Source organism: Amblyomma americanum, chromosome 8 (assembly GCF_052857255.1).
Source record: "Amblyomma americanum isolate KBUSLIRL-KWMA chromosome 8, ASM5285725v1, whole genome shotgun sequence".
NCBI lineage: Eukaryota > Metazoa > Arthropoda > Arachnida > Ixodida > Ixodidae > Amblyomma > Amblyomma americanum.
In genome coordinates this window covers 4,497,370-4,515,224 of record NC_135504.1, presented here as the reverse complement: position 1 = coordinate 4,515,224, position 17,855 = coordinate 4,497,370, and the positions used below count along the sequence as shown (strand labels likewise).

General features: G+C 45.0%; 1 protein-coding gene across 1 annotated transcript in view; it reads left to right on the top strand.

The window, feature by feature from the left end:
* The first annotated feature begins 15,509 nt into the window (after nt 1-15,509).
* Nucleotides 15,510-17,855, top strand: part of Nmdar2 (glutamate ionotropic receptor NMDA type subunit 2) — a 160,817-nt gene continuing 158,471 nt past the window's right edge. The window contains exon 1 of the mRNA XM_077633687.1: nt 15,510-15,880. The gene's annotated coding sequence lies outside the window, so the exon portion shown is untranslated. The remainder of the gene's footprint in view (nt 15,881-17,855) is intronic.

The window sequence follows — 17,855 nt, the reverse complement described above, 5'->3', positions numbered from 1 at the left end:
TTCGAAATATCCATGTTGATTCTTTGATGTAAGAGGTAACTGCTGACGCTCCTGAGCGGTTCGCGATACCTTGGACGGAAAATTAGCTGCCTCTAGTGCAGCTTCAAAGAGCTCTCTTAAAGCTACCGGGACACCGCTTATGCTGATCGTAACGTTGGTCAAATACGCGTTTATTTTCTACTTCGCGTGGCTTATGTAGTTAAGCAGTCTACTGCACTAGGAGGTTGTGCGGTATAGCACATAACATCAATAATCATAGAGGCCTCATAGATAAAACACCCACTGAGCTAGTGCCACCTTGTTTGCGAAGGAATCGTGTCCCATATTAGTTTTTATCAGCGCATAAAGCCTTGAAGCACAGAGGGCTCCACAGGGCTTGCCCGTGGCATTGTTCAAAAGCCTAATCGCTAGTTTACAACACCTCTCGAGGGAAGCAGTTTGAAAAAGAGCAGCAGATTGTTTTTCGTTCAAGACATGGTAGAAGCAATCGTGCATCCTGTTAGGCAGGATAGTTCCCAGAGGAAAGCCTTTGATCGTGGCCCGAACTTTAATACCCTCGCATCGTCTCAACTATCCTGTCTGAACCACGAAGAAACAAGAACAGCTACGCGCAGACGCTGTGTTCCGTGCAGTACCAATTTGTTCTAAGCCTTGCACGTAAACCGGAATGACATTCCGTCAACGAGTACTATAAGAACACATCTCACACACTGTCCATGGATATTAAAAAAAATAGAACCAACCTGAAGAAAAAAAAAAGAGACATTCACTGGAAACTGTCAACAAAAGCTGCGTTGCTCCCATCAACATGCCTCTGGCATTAATACAAAACGAACAGACAGTCCAACCCACTACACAATCCCGGTTGACGCCTCTAGGGACGCGTAAATGCCGTAAAAGCAAGATTATTGCCGCCGAAGTAGAAAGGATGTTGATGAGCTTCTCAAGAGCCTCTCACAACACTTCGCATGACACTACTAACCAGCTTTTCACTTCCGTTTCGGGTAGGCACGCTGACGTCAGCCGTCGCTGCGCGCATCTCGAGCTTGGCTGGCCTCGCAACGCCTTTAGTGCCGCCCCGGCCGAGTTCTCACTTCAGCTGGAGAGACGAGCGCCGTCGTCTACGCGGAATGAATCACCTGCCCTTCTGTAGTTTGGCGCCCGCTTCCTTCCGCTGCAGCTCCGTCCAGTGAGGAGACCGCGGCAGGGTGAAAGTGGCGAGAGAAGAAAAAAAACGGGTAGTAATAAAAGAAAGCGTGGAAAAAAGAACTGGCGAGAAGCAAGGAAGAGGACAGACCTGCTCTTAGCGACTGTAACGAGCAAAAAGGGGAGACAAGGCAACAGAGCCGGAATGGCGCGCTCTTCTGAGCTCGGGACACAGAAATATCGTAAAGCTCTCAAATGAAGTCGTAACCAGCCCTCTAGAGGGCGGTGCTGAAGCAAAACGACCGGCAAATTTTTGAGGACGAAAAGAAATCAACGCTGGCTTGAATCGAATTTCGGTCTTTTAGTGATCGCTCCTTTAGCGTTTGTCTTTTTCTTGAGTTTTTTTCACTCTATCCCTTTTTTTTCCTCTATAGACCTATCTTTGCGTACTCGCTGCGGAGGATATTTTGCCATTGAAGTGCTTGAATATGTAGTGCTTCCGCGGGGAGCTTCGCCAGGCAAAGACTCTTCTTGCTGACGACACATTCATTTGTAAGTTCCAACAACGGTTCAACGCCTGTAGCCGTTTTTAACATAAAATCTGTCACAACTGTTTACCAGAACTGCCATAGGTGGCCCTTCGTCGGCACCCCAAAACGGCGAGTGATGCCATGATTATATCTTAATAGTGTTTCTCCGTGAAAGCACTACACTGAATGACATTTCGCCTACGTCAAGGAGCTAGGAGCTCGCGTCGGCCTTAGCCTTAATGTGTCATTTTTTTGCATCCGTCGTTGTCGTAGCTCACGCAAGGCATCAGGTTCCAAATGACGGCAGCGAATGCGAACGACTCAGTGGTTCATGTGACGGCTCTCGGGACGGGAGTCTTAACGCTGGGTTCGAGGAGAGCAGTGCAGTTCTTTAACGCAATGCGTCAGATTCATCACAAAAAATAAAATTACACAAATTACACTGCATAATTGGCAAGGACTTAGGAATAAAGACACTACTTCTTTTTTATCTACAATTAGTTTCAGGATAAACGTAGACAGAGAGTTCTGCGCTTATTGCACAACTTTGAATGCTTTAATATATTGTTTTTTTCGCGGTATTTCCACCATGCGGCTTTAAACTAAATGTGAATACGCGCGCCAATTTTTTTAAGGGCAGGATAAGGAAACGGGGCTCGGCGTCGTATTTTGCATGCCCATAGAAAAATTACAGGACGGCACTTAAGTCTGCTTAAGAGTGGAAATTGTAAATCCTTTCCCTGTCCTCTCTTTCTCCCTCCCTTTTTCATTTTTAATTTTTTTGTTGTTCTTGTGCTTGTTCATTTTTTTCATTTTTGTTTTCATACCATTTATTTTCTATTTTCATTTTACCTTTTTATCGTATAATATCTTACTACTTTGTATTGGTTTTATTTTATTTTACTTTTTGCTTTTGTTTTTATGTTTCTTGATTTCTGGTTTTTATTTCACTACACATATCTGACTTACAACTGTTGATGAATCAACTTTTACATCTTATTTTATTTACCATAGAACTTATGGTTGACAGTTCGATCGGAGAACTTCCGTCCACAATCTTCCATCCAAGCCACTTATGAGCCAAGAAAAGGTTTACGCCTCAATATTTGTGTCATAAACATGGGTTATTGCGAAATAATTGGCATGTGCATAATACATAGTACGTTGTAGTTAAACACGGTGGTTTATTGGTGTACAAGAGTGGATACAAAGGAAGAAAAACCATAATCGAGTGGGCCGATAGTCACAAAAATGCCTGATCTCCAAAGACGAGCTTAAATAGTATTGACAGAATATTTCTTCATTCATTCATTATTTCGTTACTCTTTCTTCTTTCTTCTTCGCAGGGCGCAACTTTCCTTGCTCCCAAATTCTTTTTCTTGCTCCTTCTTCGTTCTACACCAGTTTGCGTAATATTTCTATGTAATTGTTTCTCCTTTCCTCGATAGATTTAAAAAGAAACCACGAAATATCGAAATGCTGAAGGAAGGAGAGCTCAGGAGAGCTAATAGACTTTGCCGAAGAGTTTTTGTCGTTTTTTTCATCTCAAATCAATCATGGAAAACTAGCCAAAAATTTATTCGTTCTGCTGTGACTTCAAACCCTTGCGGAGCGGATGAAAAGTCGAATGCAGTGGTCAGAATTGGTGGACATAAAAAAAACCATTTAACAATTTCGCTAAGAAACTGAGCCTCAATGACGGTGCTGTACTCGCTTCAATTTTCGACACAATGCGCAGTACTTTTTTGTGCTTCTGAATCATATTCAATAACTAGAAACAGAAGTAGAAGAGGGGTCGGAGGAGAGCATAGACGCAGTGTTCCCCATCTCGCAGGTCGCCACGAGGAACTATCGCCAGCAAAAGTTTACGGCACGTGGGTTTTCCGAAAAAAAAATTATTCCTGCCAGTCACGCAAGCCAATTGCTTAAAATGTATGAAGATGCTAGGCGCCTACACACTCCTTCCTCTGGTAACAATGTCAGGTCACTTGGTAGCGAGGTGGAGCTAGAATAAATGTTTTTCCAAGAAACCGCTTTCCGAAAACGTTTGCTGGTGACTGTACACCACCACCTATTGCACAACACAGATGACCCAGTTTCGACCCATCCATACCGTCCCTTTTTTTAAGCGAAAAATAGAGCACGCATTTTGTGAGCGCGCTAGATATGGCTTCTAAGGAACAATAAAAGGAAAGTTGAAAAGCTATAAGCTTTCTATGCCGACCTCCCGGGACCGTTATCACAACCCTCATCCTTTTCAGCGCACGATTTTCCAGAGCAAACCACCGACCCAGCTTTGTCTCTTTTTTTCTGGAGGGAACAAAGCCAAAGCTAGTGTAAACACCCGGCGGATGTCGCTAATGGAATGCTCACGGGCGCATTCTGCCCTTTTCCGGCTTCGCTTTCAAAACGCACTGCTTTCAAACTTTGTGGTTTCAAACTTCTGTTGACAGCATCCACATTGCGGGAGGTAAGAAGCTAGCACAGAAAATGGTTCTTTAATTTTTTGCTCATTGTTCTCAACGGATATATAACAAAAACACCACGTACTCGTCTTCTGCTGTTAAAGTTCATACATTTTATACGCATGATTTTTTTTTGTTGTCTGTGAAGTAGATGATAACGATGGCAGGTTTATTAGGGTTGCAGTTGATTGCCAGTGACGACGCACTAGTCTTTGATGTAGATAGCGGGCGCATATAACAGTATGCACAATAGATGAATGCGACAGATCGCCCAAGACGGCTATAAGTAACAGGTCGTACCATGATCAAGCAATGACATTAGAGTATTTTATGGGTCTTCTTACAGATGACATCTTTGTAATAGAGAGAAACAAAAATTTTCTCTTAAAATTTTCAGATTTCACGTTCGAGCTTTCCAAGCCGCCGCGGTGGCTGAGTGGTTATGGCGCTCGGCTGCCGGCCCGAAAGACGCAGCTTCGATCCCGGCTGCGGAGGTCGAATTTCGATGGAGGCGAAATTCTAGAGGCTCGTGTACTGTGCGATGTCAGTGCACGTTAAAGAACCCCAGGTGGTCGAAATTTCCGGAGCCCTTCACTACGGCGTTTCTTATAGCCTGAGTTGCTTTGGGACGTTAAACCCCTATAAACCAAACCAAACCAAACGTTAGAGCTTTCCAGATCGTGGCCTTTATAAAATTCGTTGGTAATTGTCGCGGCCAGCTCGGACACGAGACCTCAAGAATTCAGCATCAGAAGTGCCCTCGTGTAAAACTCTGTGTTATTTATTTGTTGCCTTCCCTAAGTTATACTACCAATAAACTAACAAAATAAAAGTTGTCGCGCTGCCACAAGACGCCGGTTCATATTAAAACACCGCGATATATCAACAATCAATGGCGAAGTAAAAATGAACGGATGAAATAATGTTGAAGAAGCCCCTACGCTGATTGGCTGTGAGCATTTGGCATGGTCCTCAGAACTCAACACGCGCAATCTGAAAAAGGTTATCGATGAGATTACAATCATCTTTTTGGGGGCACCTTCGACCATGATACATGTCGAATCGAAACCCGTTATCAGTTTTCACGTGTTCTGTTATACAGTCTCTTCTATCCTAACCCTGTCGGTTGCACTTTTGGTGCTTTCAAACATTATTTCAATCAAGAGATCATAGATAAATGAATCTGTGTCCGTGACATGTCACGTTGTAAGTCTTGAAGCTACCCTTACGGACCAATTAGGAGAACTCGGCCAGAGTTTATGGTGATCACTACCTCGAGTTCTATGTATTTCAAAGTGTCCATGTTGCCGTTGACCAACCAGACTTAAACGCCAATGTTAGTAGTTAACACGTACATCTTTCCTCGTTCAAGAGAACGATCTAAGGATAAACCTCCGGCCTCGGAGTTTCATTTTGCATACCTCCCGACGTGAACCACAGCGTATCGCATGCGCCACACGGCACTCCGAACCCGTTTTGCATGAAGTGTTTCGCAGAATAGCCTCTGCTTCGGCAGTAAACGGTTGTTCTGGCAAGCGACTACGCCTAACTACATGCACGTTTTGAAGCCCCGTCTCGTGTTCATTGGCGGTTTTGTAGGCGCCCCTTGCTCGGGGCGGCTTCCTGAATTTGTAGAAGGCGCTTCGTTCCGTTCTTTGCGTATCGACAGAGGCCGGCAGCTGCTTGTCAATTATTTCTTTTCAGGCGCTCTTTTTCTCTACGTGGCGGTGGTGTTGTTGTTGGCCGCTGCCGCAGTGGCACATACCCACAATGGGTGATTGGTCTGAGAGCATTGCAAATCAAAACAGGAGAGACACATTGAGAATGATGGGTGGAGGTAGCTTGCAACGCCTAATATCGGCTTCATCTTGCGAGTATTATGGGGAGATAAGGCTCTGCTTCCTTTGGTCCAACTGCGACGCGCACGTATTCTCCACATCTTCTGGCTGTTCACTGTAGGGGAGCGCGCGCATGGAGGAGGGATACACTGCCATGTAAAGGCAAAGTATCTAAAGAATCTTTCACATTGTAAATACGCTCATGCCTTTTATTTCACCTACAGAACGAAGTGAAAGTTCACCACTATTGTTGGTGAAAGATTAAGAATTAAATTTCCACATCAAATAAAAAAGTCAAGACCAATTGTGCTTCAGACACAAAAGAGAGGTAGAGGTTTGTTTGGCGACAGAGGTAGAGAGGTTGGCCTGAATGGTCATTATCTGGCCAGCTAATCTGCACTGCGGAAGACGTAGATGAGAAGGAAAAATGTTTTGATGCGTGGCGATGTGGAAAGAAGAGATATGCGAATATACAAGCGCACGTGAGGTCAGCCGCAGATCACAGTGATTCTTGTAAACCAGCGCAACGGCTCGAAACCAAACAAGAAAGGGACAAAACACAGTGCTGTGTTTTGTCCCTTCCTTGCTCGGTTTCGATCTGTTGCTCTGGTTTACAAGAACCATGTCGGACCAACTCGCCCACCAGTTCACGTTGCACTGTACACAATGGTAGTCGATAGCCCTGCTGCGCCGGAACAAAGGAGTTTCCGCGTAGCCTACAGCAATTTTTAAGTATCTGGCCAAGCACCCAGTGTACTTGGTCGTCCAGGAGTGGCCTGTTCTCAAAACGCGCCAGAAAACAACATTCCAGAGGGGAGCAGCCCGCCACGCTTCTACACCTCACGGCAATATATCACCAGGCATAGATAGCAATGGGCTCTTTTATTGTCCCCTAATAACTCAAAGCGGCCGAGAGCTTTACGAGGGCGATAGTTGTTTGGACGATTAAGCTTGCTCTCATGCTGTCTCTTGCGAGGGTCTGTTGATTATTCACGGCAGCGCCTCTTTTGTTTCAGGTGATGCAATCCCGCCAACATAGATATCGATCTAAACGAAGTGGCTATTTCAGCCTCGCGCGTATAATCGCGTATATGCTTCTCTGAAATAACGAGTCTGTCCCGAGTGGCAAAGGTGTGGGAACAGGAGGTATGAAGGAGAAGATTTGGGCAGGTCATCCATGTAAGCAAGAGCACAAGCATGGTAGGCCAGGCTAAAAAGGAGAGAAGCGAAAGTCTTTATTCTGTACGGCGTTTGCGTTTTTTACGCATCTAAAGAATGCTGTGGTGAAACGATATAAGACAGCAGTACCAACCGGAGTAAAAAAAAAAAAAAAGCAAGGAAGAGCACTTAAGAGAGGAATGTTTTCTTTTTACTCTTGAGCAGCTACCTTAGGAATTCGGCCGCAATCGATCAGAAAGAACTCCAGAGCTAAAAGGTAAAGATAAACCAATCAGATGTGAAATGTAGCCCCAGTTTTGCCACTCGGACAAAGAGCCAGTCGCCTAGTGCCTGCAGCAATATCTTCTGCTAAGCGAGCTCATTCATTTTGCTGTTGGGAAAGCATGTAGCGCGATATAAAAGACGAGGGCAGCAGATGAACGTGAGAAGTGTGGGATAGCTCTGGTCTAGTTTTCTGCTGTCTTCCCTCTTTTTATGTCCCGTTATATGCATTTCAAAAGTGCCTACATGTGTTCAGAAAAACTTTATGGCAGCATAAAGAGAAAGAAAATGATTTGGAGATACGACACGAAAGAAGTGTGAAATTCGAGGCGATTGTAGCAAGCGAGACATGGCTCTATGACGTGTATTTGACAGCCTCTATTGGTGGAGGGTTCTTTGATTCACTCCATAAAAAGAGAACTATTAGAAGAAAAGAGCTTCGGGGCAGGGCGCTTCCTATGGTCAGGATCTTCCTTAGGTCAGCAAAGAGCGAAAGCCAGCCTTTATTCGATTACAGAAACATTGCTGCAGTCGCCGACGGCTTGGCAAGCAAGGCTCATAGCTAGGAGCCCCTGTGCGCGCTGCTGAATCAGCTGCGTTTGGGTCCATTTCTTTCCTGTTATTACTGCATGCGTAAAGGGTTCCAGAAAGGCAACGACGTGCTGTCTGTGTTATTCTCCGGGGGAAATACAAGCAACGTGGATTACAAACTGCGCTACGCCCGAAGACGAAGCATTGCTTGAGCGGAGAACAAGTATGAGCACGCTTTCTTTGGCTGAGGTAAGCGAAAGTCCCCTTGCATTTGTGTAACGGTCGGAATAATGTGAAGGCACAAAAAATATATATATATATTACAGAACCTGAAGAGATAGGAGCTTAATGATTGCAGTTATAAAAGATCGCTGATAGATCTATGTACCTGTTATCATAAAACGAAGCCGGAATTGATGAGGAGCTGTTATTTCTTGTCGCGAAGAGTGAATGGAGCGCTCATCATTACAGTAAAATAAAAAAGCAGGTAATTTCCTGCACACATAACAAAAAGAGAATGTCTAAGATTATGCATGCGCACCTCTAAATTGGCAGACTGAGAAGCTGGTGTTAAATCTGAGGTGTTTAAAATAACTTTTAGCTTGTATAGGCTTACGTAGGTAGAAAAAAAGAACGAAGAACACTAATTTTACTACATTTATTTTCTAATTATTCCATCTGCCATTGATTCCGAGATGCTATCTCAAACAACTATGGCACCTGGAAACCAGATAAACCGGATAAACATTTAACGCGGTGTACATTCGTATAGTTAAGCATCCACATGAAAGTTTAAGAAGTGTTAGTAGTTACAGCGGCAAATATCCGAGAGCCACGGTTAAGTTCTTAATTTCCTAGCGTGCCCAGTTTCCCCGGTTCTTTCCCGAATTTCGGTTTCCTAATAAATAAATGGGGTGCTCATGTTGTTTTGCACTCTACCGATTAAAATTGTTCTTAGCTAGCGTTCGTCCTTAGTGTACTTTGCTAAAAATAAGGTATAAAAAACATCGCTCGCTACCACACAGAAACCGTTGTACCCAGTAATGCTGAATCCCGACCGCAAAAATAATGTATACGCGCTTCCGAAAAAAAAAATATTTATCCCGCGTTGGCTGTGTTCCACTTCAGCTGGTATTGGTTCCAGAGGAGGGAGCATTTGGGTCCCCTCGTGCTTCGAGGCCATATTCAGCGAATAGGTTTTCCTGACCAGGCCGAATCGTACATTTTTACGCGTATTGGACGGCCGAAAATTTTTATTATGCGCTGTTCCTATGGTATCAATATAGAGCAAGTAGATGGCCACCTGGCTACAAGAGTAGCCCTTGTCGGCTGAGCGAACGTGTATCAGTCGTAAAAGGAGAGCGTTGGGGACAAAGTGAGTTCCTCACCGCGTGTTGTCCTGCGCTGTGCCGATTCTTTCAGTTCCGTTTCGAGTAAGCACGATGATTATAGTCGTCCCTGCTAGCACCTCCAGTGGGCTCGCCTCATCTCGGGTTTATTGCCGCGCAGTCCTCATTTCAGCTAGATGGATCGGTGTCCACAGCACCGGAAGAATCGCAAGTCTTCCCAGGCTTGCCGACAGCTGCCTTCCGCGACAGATGCTTCCACCAAGGAGTCCTCAGGAGCGTGAAATTGAAGGCAAAGGAAAACCGCGACATAAGAGAAAAAAAGCCACTAAATTAAAATAAAAGAGAAAAATAAATTACTAATACAGAAGAAAAATGAGAACTGCCTCGTGAGAAACGATATCTGTGCGCGACTGAAAAAAACAGCAAATCGGTGAGATTCTTTGGCGTACGGAGCTTCCACAAATGACACCACACAGATGCATTAAAAGGAGGAATATTACCTCGCTGCATACAGCCCCTGTTGGACGCTGCCGTTGGAGCAGTCGGCAGGCCGAATTTCACGGACAAGATGCAAGCAGGATTGTCGGTTTTTACTCTTTCTGGGTTTCTTCAGTTTTATTTTTGTCATACAATATTTTTCAGCTTTTGTTACTATTCTTGCTACTGACTGTCTGTACGGACGTTCCGTTGACTTCTTTTTTTCTTTTTATGTACAGTGTGTTAGTGGCGTAGCGCATGGTAAGAGAAATTTCTTTTGCTCCATCCACCCAGGTCAACTTCTCACAAACAGTCGATTTTAATCCGCCCTGATGGTTATTCAAACACTTGAAGTTTCCTGTGCAGTCAGCGCAGCAGCTCATCCTTTCGCAATGTCCATCAGCTGACAAAGATTCCGTGGTTTTTCTTGCTTCCAAAGTATTCTCTGCTATGATTGCTCAAAACGATCTTTAGAACGTTTCAACCGGTTTGCCTTGATATTATGTTCGGCCTCACCGTACCTTGTGAAAAATTAAAGATAACACATGACTAAGCCGGTGAGATCGTGAGGGTACTGTCTTCTTATCGTTCCCAAGGTGCGATTCCCCAAGACCAGATTCACAGTCTTTGTCAAAAGTATACAGGCCAAGGAGTCCGCTTCTGAGCCCTGCAGCGCGGCTCCTCTTGCACACTCAGGGTCTGGCAAGACAGGAGGAAATTAAGTTCCTAAACCCTCCCAAGCTTAGGACTGTCAAATGTGCTGAAGAGCCCCGCAACACGGCTTGAAATCAAACATCTTGGGCTGTATATTTTAAGGGCGTTAGCTCTTATTTATCACGTTTCTCGATTTCTTGGGGTCTGCTACCACATCCCTTCGGCGTGAAATTTTCAAAGTCCCAGGAATTAAAAGATGGCGGCCCCCATAGTAAATCAATATAGCAAACCGAATGGTGATTGATTGGTGACGTCATTGGTATATGAAATTGGTGATTGATTGGTGACGTCACTGATATATCTAAGATGGCCGCCAATTGATGACGTCCACGATTAATCCAAAATAGCGGTCGCCATGGGAAATCAATATCAACCCAAGTGGTGATTGGTGGCGTGACTTATAAATCCAAGATGTAGCCAACCAAAAAGCTAATGCTCGTTACTTCAACGTCTTCCAGACGGTGGCGGCATAACTTTTTTGGCAAAGGCTGTGCATCAGGAAGATTGCATATGGTCGCCCTCCGCGTTCACTTCATGTGAAAAACTTATATTCTACCCTCACATTAAAGTAAGACTGTGTTTCCAGACCTCAGTTCAGCTCATAACAAATTTCGCAGTAAAGCCGGTAAAAAATGACCTACACGACATTCAGAAATGTTCATTTTGCTCTATTCATTGAAATAAGAACCATCACACTCAAAGGGAATCTTTACAGCCAGCGATGAAGTAGAGTATTGAGAGCGTTTTTATTTATTTTTTCCTCAGCTAAAAGGGCATTCCGGAAATGCGGCTGAAAGCGGGACCGCATAAACGACGGCAGCCTTTCAAGCAGACTGTCACGTTGTAAATAATGCTGAGATTAAAATATCTGCCTAGAAAATGTAGTACTTAATGTTAAGGTTATGCTGCGTCTTGTTCAATTTATGGTGCGGCTGAACCGGCTTTCCTTCAGTTATAGAAACACATATAACATTCGCCAAATTTTGTTTTTTTTACAATTCAGTGCGCCTAACAATATCTTGCTTTACAGATGCCTCAAAGTAGTCCGATTTTTTCTCCTGGCAAAGTATTTCAGCCAAAATATATAATGTGCGCAATATAAACAGCTTTACAGTTTTGAGCTTTTTTTTGTTTCCTTACATAGCAACGCTCATGCTTATGTTGGAAGAGCTAGAAAGGTTATAATTAGAGGAGTAGTGAGCTAGCAAATAGCTTTTATTTGGTGATAAATTAAGTTTTAGGACACCATGGCAGCTTGAGGCCGCAGTCAGTTGCAACTTTTGAGATGCATTTGAATCCGGAAGCGAGAGACGTAGGCAAAAAGAAATGCTGTAATTATTTCAGCAATTCCCGGCAGAACATACTCGCCCATAATCTACTGGATCTCTGCATGCGGCAACCCGAAAACCAACACACTGATATTTCAAGACACCTTACAACTCCCTTTTATTCGCTCTTAATTTCCGGCCTTGATAACGGCTACTTCTCTTCCCTTGTTTGCGCCTGCACTCCTCGCCTCATGGTGTTCACACTGAAACCAAGCCAGAAAATTTGGACAAGCGCTTTCAGTACACGCGGTTACTATGAAGTGCCGCAAGGACCGAAACAAAACTACGACAACAATTTTAAGCTTTTAATAAACCACATCGATTTTCAATGGCCGTGAGTTCTAACGCACCGAAGTGCAAGAATCATTTTGTAAGTCAAGATTTGCAGGCCCGAAGAGTAGGCCCTCATTATCAATAAGATAATGTAACAATTGGTGAAGTGTTTCGGGGAATCCCTCAAGGTGGAGTAAATTTGTAATAATGGAGTAATTACTCAGTGGCATCCGCCCAAGCGCCGCCATACGGCTGCAAGAAAACGCTATACAGCTTCCACTGAAACTTCGCACTTAAAGAAAAATTCATCCTGGTCCGAGACCACAGCTTCACCTGAGCAGTCGATGTACCAATTAAGCTTTTTCCACTTCGACTTGCTGATAAATTCGCTCTCACCCTGCCATATGCTAGCCTTTCCGGTTAGCTCAGTCCATGCTTTCTTCCAGTTTCTAACACGATCTTGCTCGGCGTTATTCTTGATTCTATTCTTAAATTTTTCATCCGCATCCCTCATCTGAAAAAAAGGTTTATGTTTAGAATTAAATCTGTGATTAAAGCGCGTTCATAATTTCCATGCAACCTGCTCTTATCTTTCTATTATGGTTTCGTACACAGTGACGTCACAAGATTGTTGCATGGGGAAAAACTTACCATTGCTATTTATCGTCTGCCCAATAGTTACAAATCTAGGCAATCCGCATAATAATCCGTAGCTATTGTCTTTCTAACGCTCGTTGATTACTACATGAGCACAAAATTTTATCACTCAGCCAGCTTTTTCAGTACCGCTTCAGAATCATTTACTTTAAGCTTTTAAGTGACACCCTACATTTTCAGTTTATCGATCCCGTCCTATTCACCAACCACAACTCTACCAGATTTGCAGCTAGTAACAATTTTCTACTCCTTAAACGCATTGCAGCCGCACAAAAAACCTCAATTTCCTTGCCTGTATGTAAAAAGAAGCTCCTAAGTGTTATTGTGAGATGGCTAATGTGTGATTTTTTCATATGTCTCTAACAAGTGTTATTGTGGTTGCAAATGCTACGAGATCCAGTTCCTATGGTTCATCGTCCCTATTCTTAGAAAGTGAAGGTAGCGGTGTAAGGAACACCACAGGATGAAACGACAAAAAAAAGGCTCTCCCCTTTGGTAAAGATGACTGAATGAGTATGTTGGTGGCAGTTGGCAACCACGAAATTATATGCGTTTTTATACATTGCATTCCTACATGTCCTGTTATACAAGATCACAAATGAAGGGAAGAAGGGTGGGGGAGATTGAGGCTGCTTAGTCAACGTTTCGACGAGAGGGCTTGTGTTCTTATGGCCCACACGAAGACATGTCGGCTTCTTGAAACGATAGCTAAGCACCATGAAGCTCCCCCTCTCTTGCTGACTTTTTTTTTTCTGGAAATCCATATTTTTGCCCTCTTTCTACCATGAACCGTATTACTGCACATAATCTTAACATGCTGAAGAACAAAAAGGGGCGAATAAACAGAGGACGTAGTTGGGGTATGTCAGGTTTAACGTGCGAACATGACGCATGGGCTATGCCGAACACCGTAGTGCAGTGCTCCGGATTGATCGAGGTGCCCTGAGGATATCTAGCTTGTATTTACATCGCGCAGCGCAAGACGTTTGGAATTTCGCCTCCATTGAAATGTGGCCGCCGCGACAAGATTTTGTTCCCGAGATTTTGGCAAAAGCCACTGACCTACAGCTGCTGGCATTAAACGTAGGTGACGTTGCTGATATCACGTTCGGCTAGCAGTCTTTCATAAAGCATTCAAAAATATTTTAAATATGACGCGCGGCTGTGGAACTATGGAAGGATACCTTGGGTGTCATATCCCATAATTCACGTGTGTATCTGATTACTAGAGCAGGAAATCTCTAATATTCGCTCTATTAGTAAATCAGGTCATGTCCGTTCGATCTTGTATTCATTCTTGAAATCTGGCTTTGTATAAGAAAATCGTGTTTAGTGTAGAGTAGTATGAAGCCAGAATGTCGAGTACAATAGCCGGAGCACAACACGGTAGCACTCCAACGCGCAAATGCGAATTGAAGTGCAGAGTCGGACAAGAAAATGCGCGATAAAATGGGAACAAACCAGATTAGTAGAAGCAGCCGTGCTAGAGATTAGTCAAGAATCGGCTCACGCCTGACGATATCGACTCGCCACGTCTCTTCACTCGCTTGCCCCCTCTCCCGCCATTACGCGACCTCTAGTGCTTGGAAGCTGTACTCTGAGCGGAAGTAATCAGACGGCGAGTGCGCAGGAAATGGGAGAGAAGCAAGTGCCGCTTCAGGAAATGGAAACAAAATGGTCGTCGGTAACGCCATGCTCAGTGTTCCCGAGGGGACTGCGGGCATCCGGAAAGATGAAAGGAGCCGAACGGAACCAAAGTCGGAAAGGAATGGCGGAGAAACGGAAGCTTTGATGAAGACAAAATGTTTTCTTCCATGCAGAGCCCAGCTGCTTAGTTCGGCCTCAGTAGGAATAAAAAAGTCAGGTGGGGTTTGAACGAAGAACAGTCCTATTTCTCCAGCAGAGGCGAAGCAAGATTGCTTAACAGAGGTTTCGCTTACAATCCTTCAGCGAAGAAATCTTTTCCAAAGGTGATGCAACAAGATTTAACATTTTGTGGGAAGAAGTTTTTTAATCCCTTGGACCGCAAATTTCGGTAGGAATAGCTGAGTTTTTTTTTTCAAAGTGACCAAATTCCAAGAACCCAAACTAAGTCCGATTACAATATACTGTACCCTATATTAAAAAAAAACCTTGCATCTACCTCCTTTCTTTCTTTGTTGGGCTCAGAATTTTTCAGTCAATCCGCACACTGTTTCACCAAAGAATGTTAGAAGCAAATTTCCAAGAAAGACGGCCGGAATAAACATTAAAGATAAAGTTATGATGAGATGGCATTAGACCAAGGATGAGAAACAGTTCAAGGATAACGACAAAAAGAAGGCTAACAACAATATCAGTGGAGTTGCCAATGCAAACAGCTACAATGGATGCTTTGTGCATGAAAATCCGGGTAAAGGATACAGATAAACAGCAGAAGGCACAAGCAGTAATGACAAAAATAGAGTGCACAGTTGAAACAGATTTGCTCAAGAACACGTTGAGCAATGCTCACGTTTAGCATCTTAAATCGCACACGACTGCAGCGCCATGCTCAACGATAGCGGTTTTCTTTCGCGTCCTTTCTGCGCTCAACCGCTTTCCAGTTGGATGTGAGAAACCTACTCGTCTTTCCTCCATCCCTCCAGCCTTCGCCGTCGTCGTCTCCGTCGCTTGGCTCTCAACGCCGGCTGGCGCTCGAGTCCAGCAACGCGACACGGAGCTGCGCAGCCAGCCGACCGGAGGTCGCGGCGCTCTGGCTCCTCTGACGACCGCGATAGGAGGGTGTAAGAGGGGAAAAAAGAGGACATGGGAGGAGGCGGCCGAGTTCGCCTGTTGCGCGTCCGCCGGCACTGCGGAGCGCACCGAGGGGGGTATAGCGTAGCTCGCCGGCGCGCCGCTTGGTCGCCTCGCCGCTGCAGCAGGCAAACAGTGAAGCCGCGGCGGCCGCAAGGGCTGCAGCGCGCGCGCTCTGCTGCTGCTGCCGCTGCTACTGCTCTGGCCTCCGCCGCTCTTCGCACCGGCCGGCGGCACGGAGTTAAACGGGGCTCTGCTCTGGCGCCGTCGCCGCTTTGCCGCTGCCGCAGCTAGCAGCCCCCGCCGGACAAGCTTCGTCGTCGTCGAACCGCGGAGCAGCGCTGTCGCACAGCACCGGTCAGTGCGCAGCCCGATCTTGTTGCTTCTCGTTCCGTATCTGCTGCTGCTTGGCTTACTCGCTCTGTCTCGTCGTCGCCGCCGTGGCTTGGATTTATATGCCGTGCGATGATCGCGCTGTGCAAACCACTGTCCCTTATCTGGGTTTTATGTTCTTCCATGCGTGTGCTCGTGCGTCTTCGAGCTTTGCATGCGGCAGTTTTGGAATCAGCTGCTCCGCCGTTTCTTCAAAGGCGGATATTTCGTGTTTCCTTTTGTTTTAATTCACACACAAAATAGAATAACTTAGTATGCGTGCTGTGAATTTATGGTTACATGCCGCATTTTCTTTCTGAAATGAACGAGCATGACGTTTCCAGAAAAAAAAAAAACAAAAATACAGACAAAACGGGTGAGTTTCTTTGTGCAAGGTCTGGTGTCCTTGGCGAACCGACTACCGAGCCCGGATTCACGGGTACTGCCCGGTCACGTGGCCTGAGCTCAGCTTCGATGGCTGAGGAAGGCATGCAGCGGCGCTAGTGTGAAGTCTGCCGGGGTCTTTGCGTCATGCCGCATCGGCGGTAGCTGTCTTTTTTTCCCTTTTTCTTGGTGAAAGGGGTCCGCTGTTTTCTCTTTCGTGAAAGTTGTGAATGCTGAGGACTGGCTTGGCGTGCCGTTCTGTCTAGACACCTCTATTGGCCCGTATTTGTTTTCTTTGTGTCCTGCTAATTGTGCGTGCGCTTTGTTAACTGATGAGTAATATGCACGTGGTCATTGAAATTGACATCGCTTCCTGTCATTTACTTGTTTTCTTTTTTTTTGAAAATTTTTTTTCGGACTGGGGCCGCAAGGGTGAACAGTTATTTGAAAGAAAACGTCATTTCTGCCTTTCTGCGCGGCACGAAGAAATTAGCGCGTGATTGTTAGAATAAAACGTTTAAAACAGAGTAATCAGTGGTTTCTATTCCAGACTAAAATTTTGCACTTTTTTTTTGATGCCGTTCTTTTTTCTTCGCCGGCTGACGTGTTCCTTGTGAGCACCAACCGAGTTATGACGTTCCCCTTGGATGACTGCAGAGCTTTGCTGCTTCTTCGACAGATTCGCACTCTGCAGCTAATGAGCCAGTAATGTTGCTTCTATGTTTCGGGACTAATGCCGCCGTACTAATGGAATGTTGAGGACAGATGTTGAGTTATTTGAGCTGTAATGCTGTACAACCAGTGTTTGAGTGTTGTTTCTCTGTTTTTTCTCGGTTCGAGGAAATAAGTTATCCCACTGCTGAAGACTTGGAGATAATTGTGTTGATCTATGGATGTAAGCTTTCCGGTTCATTTTAAAATATTGGGGGAAATGTGAATCTGTGTGAGGACTTGTGGGTTACATGACGGCTAATGATGCCTACATTGAGGACTGATATTTCAGGAGACCCTAATGAAGAAAATACGGCGGGATGTTCTGCATTTAGTCATAAGTTCTGAAATGCTCCGACGTAGTGAGCTAATTTCGTAATTGCCGGTGTGGCAAAGTCGCGAGGATGTCACGATAAAGGGCAGGCACTCTTCAGGGGGCGTATAAACATCCACGCATTCCTTGCTTTTGGCTTTGAGAGCGTTGCCGATGCTCCTGAAGAAGCGATATAAACGCGCATGCTTTTTTTATGTGCAGTACTATATGCAATTTCCGACGTAACAAAGAACGGACAGTCACACTTGCCTCAGATTTACTGCGACAAGGACCGCAGCGGTGGCCGAGTGGTTGAGCACCCGCCTCGCATTCCGGAGGGGCGGGGCTCGATCCCCAGTGGCGCCGGGTACCCACCGGTGATATGATGGGTACAAGCTTTCCTCTGGTCTGCTGCTCGGCTTATTTAGGGTTAAATGCTTGGGAAATGATTCTTCGACCCCACCTTGAGAAGTCGAAAATACCTAGTGCCATGGCGCTATTTGGACATAGATGCACCTGCGCCATAAAAATCCATAATCATCATTATAGTGA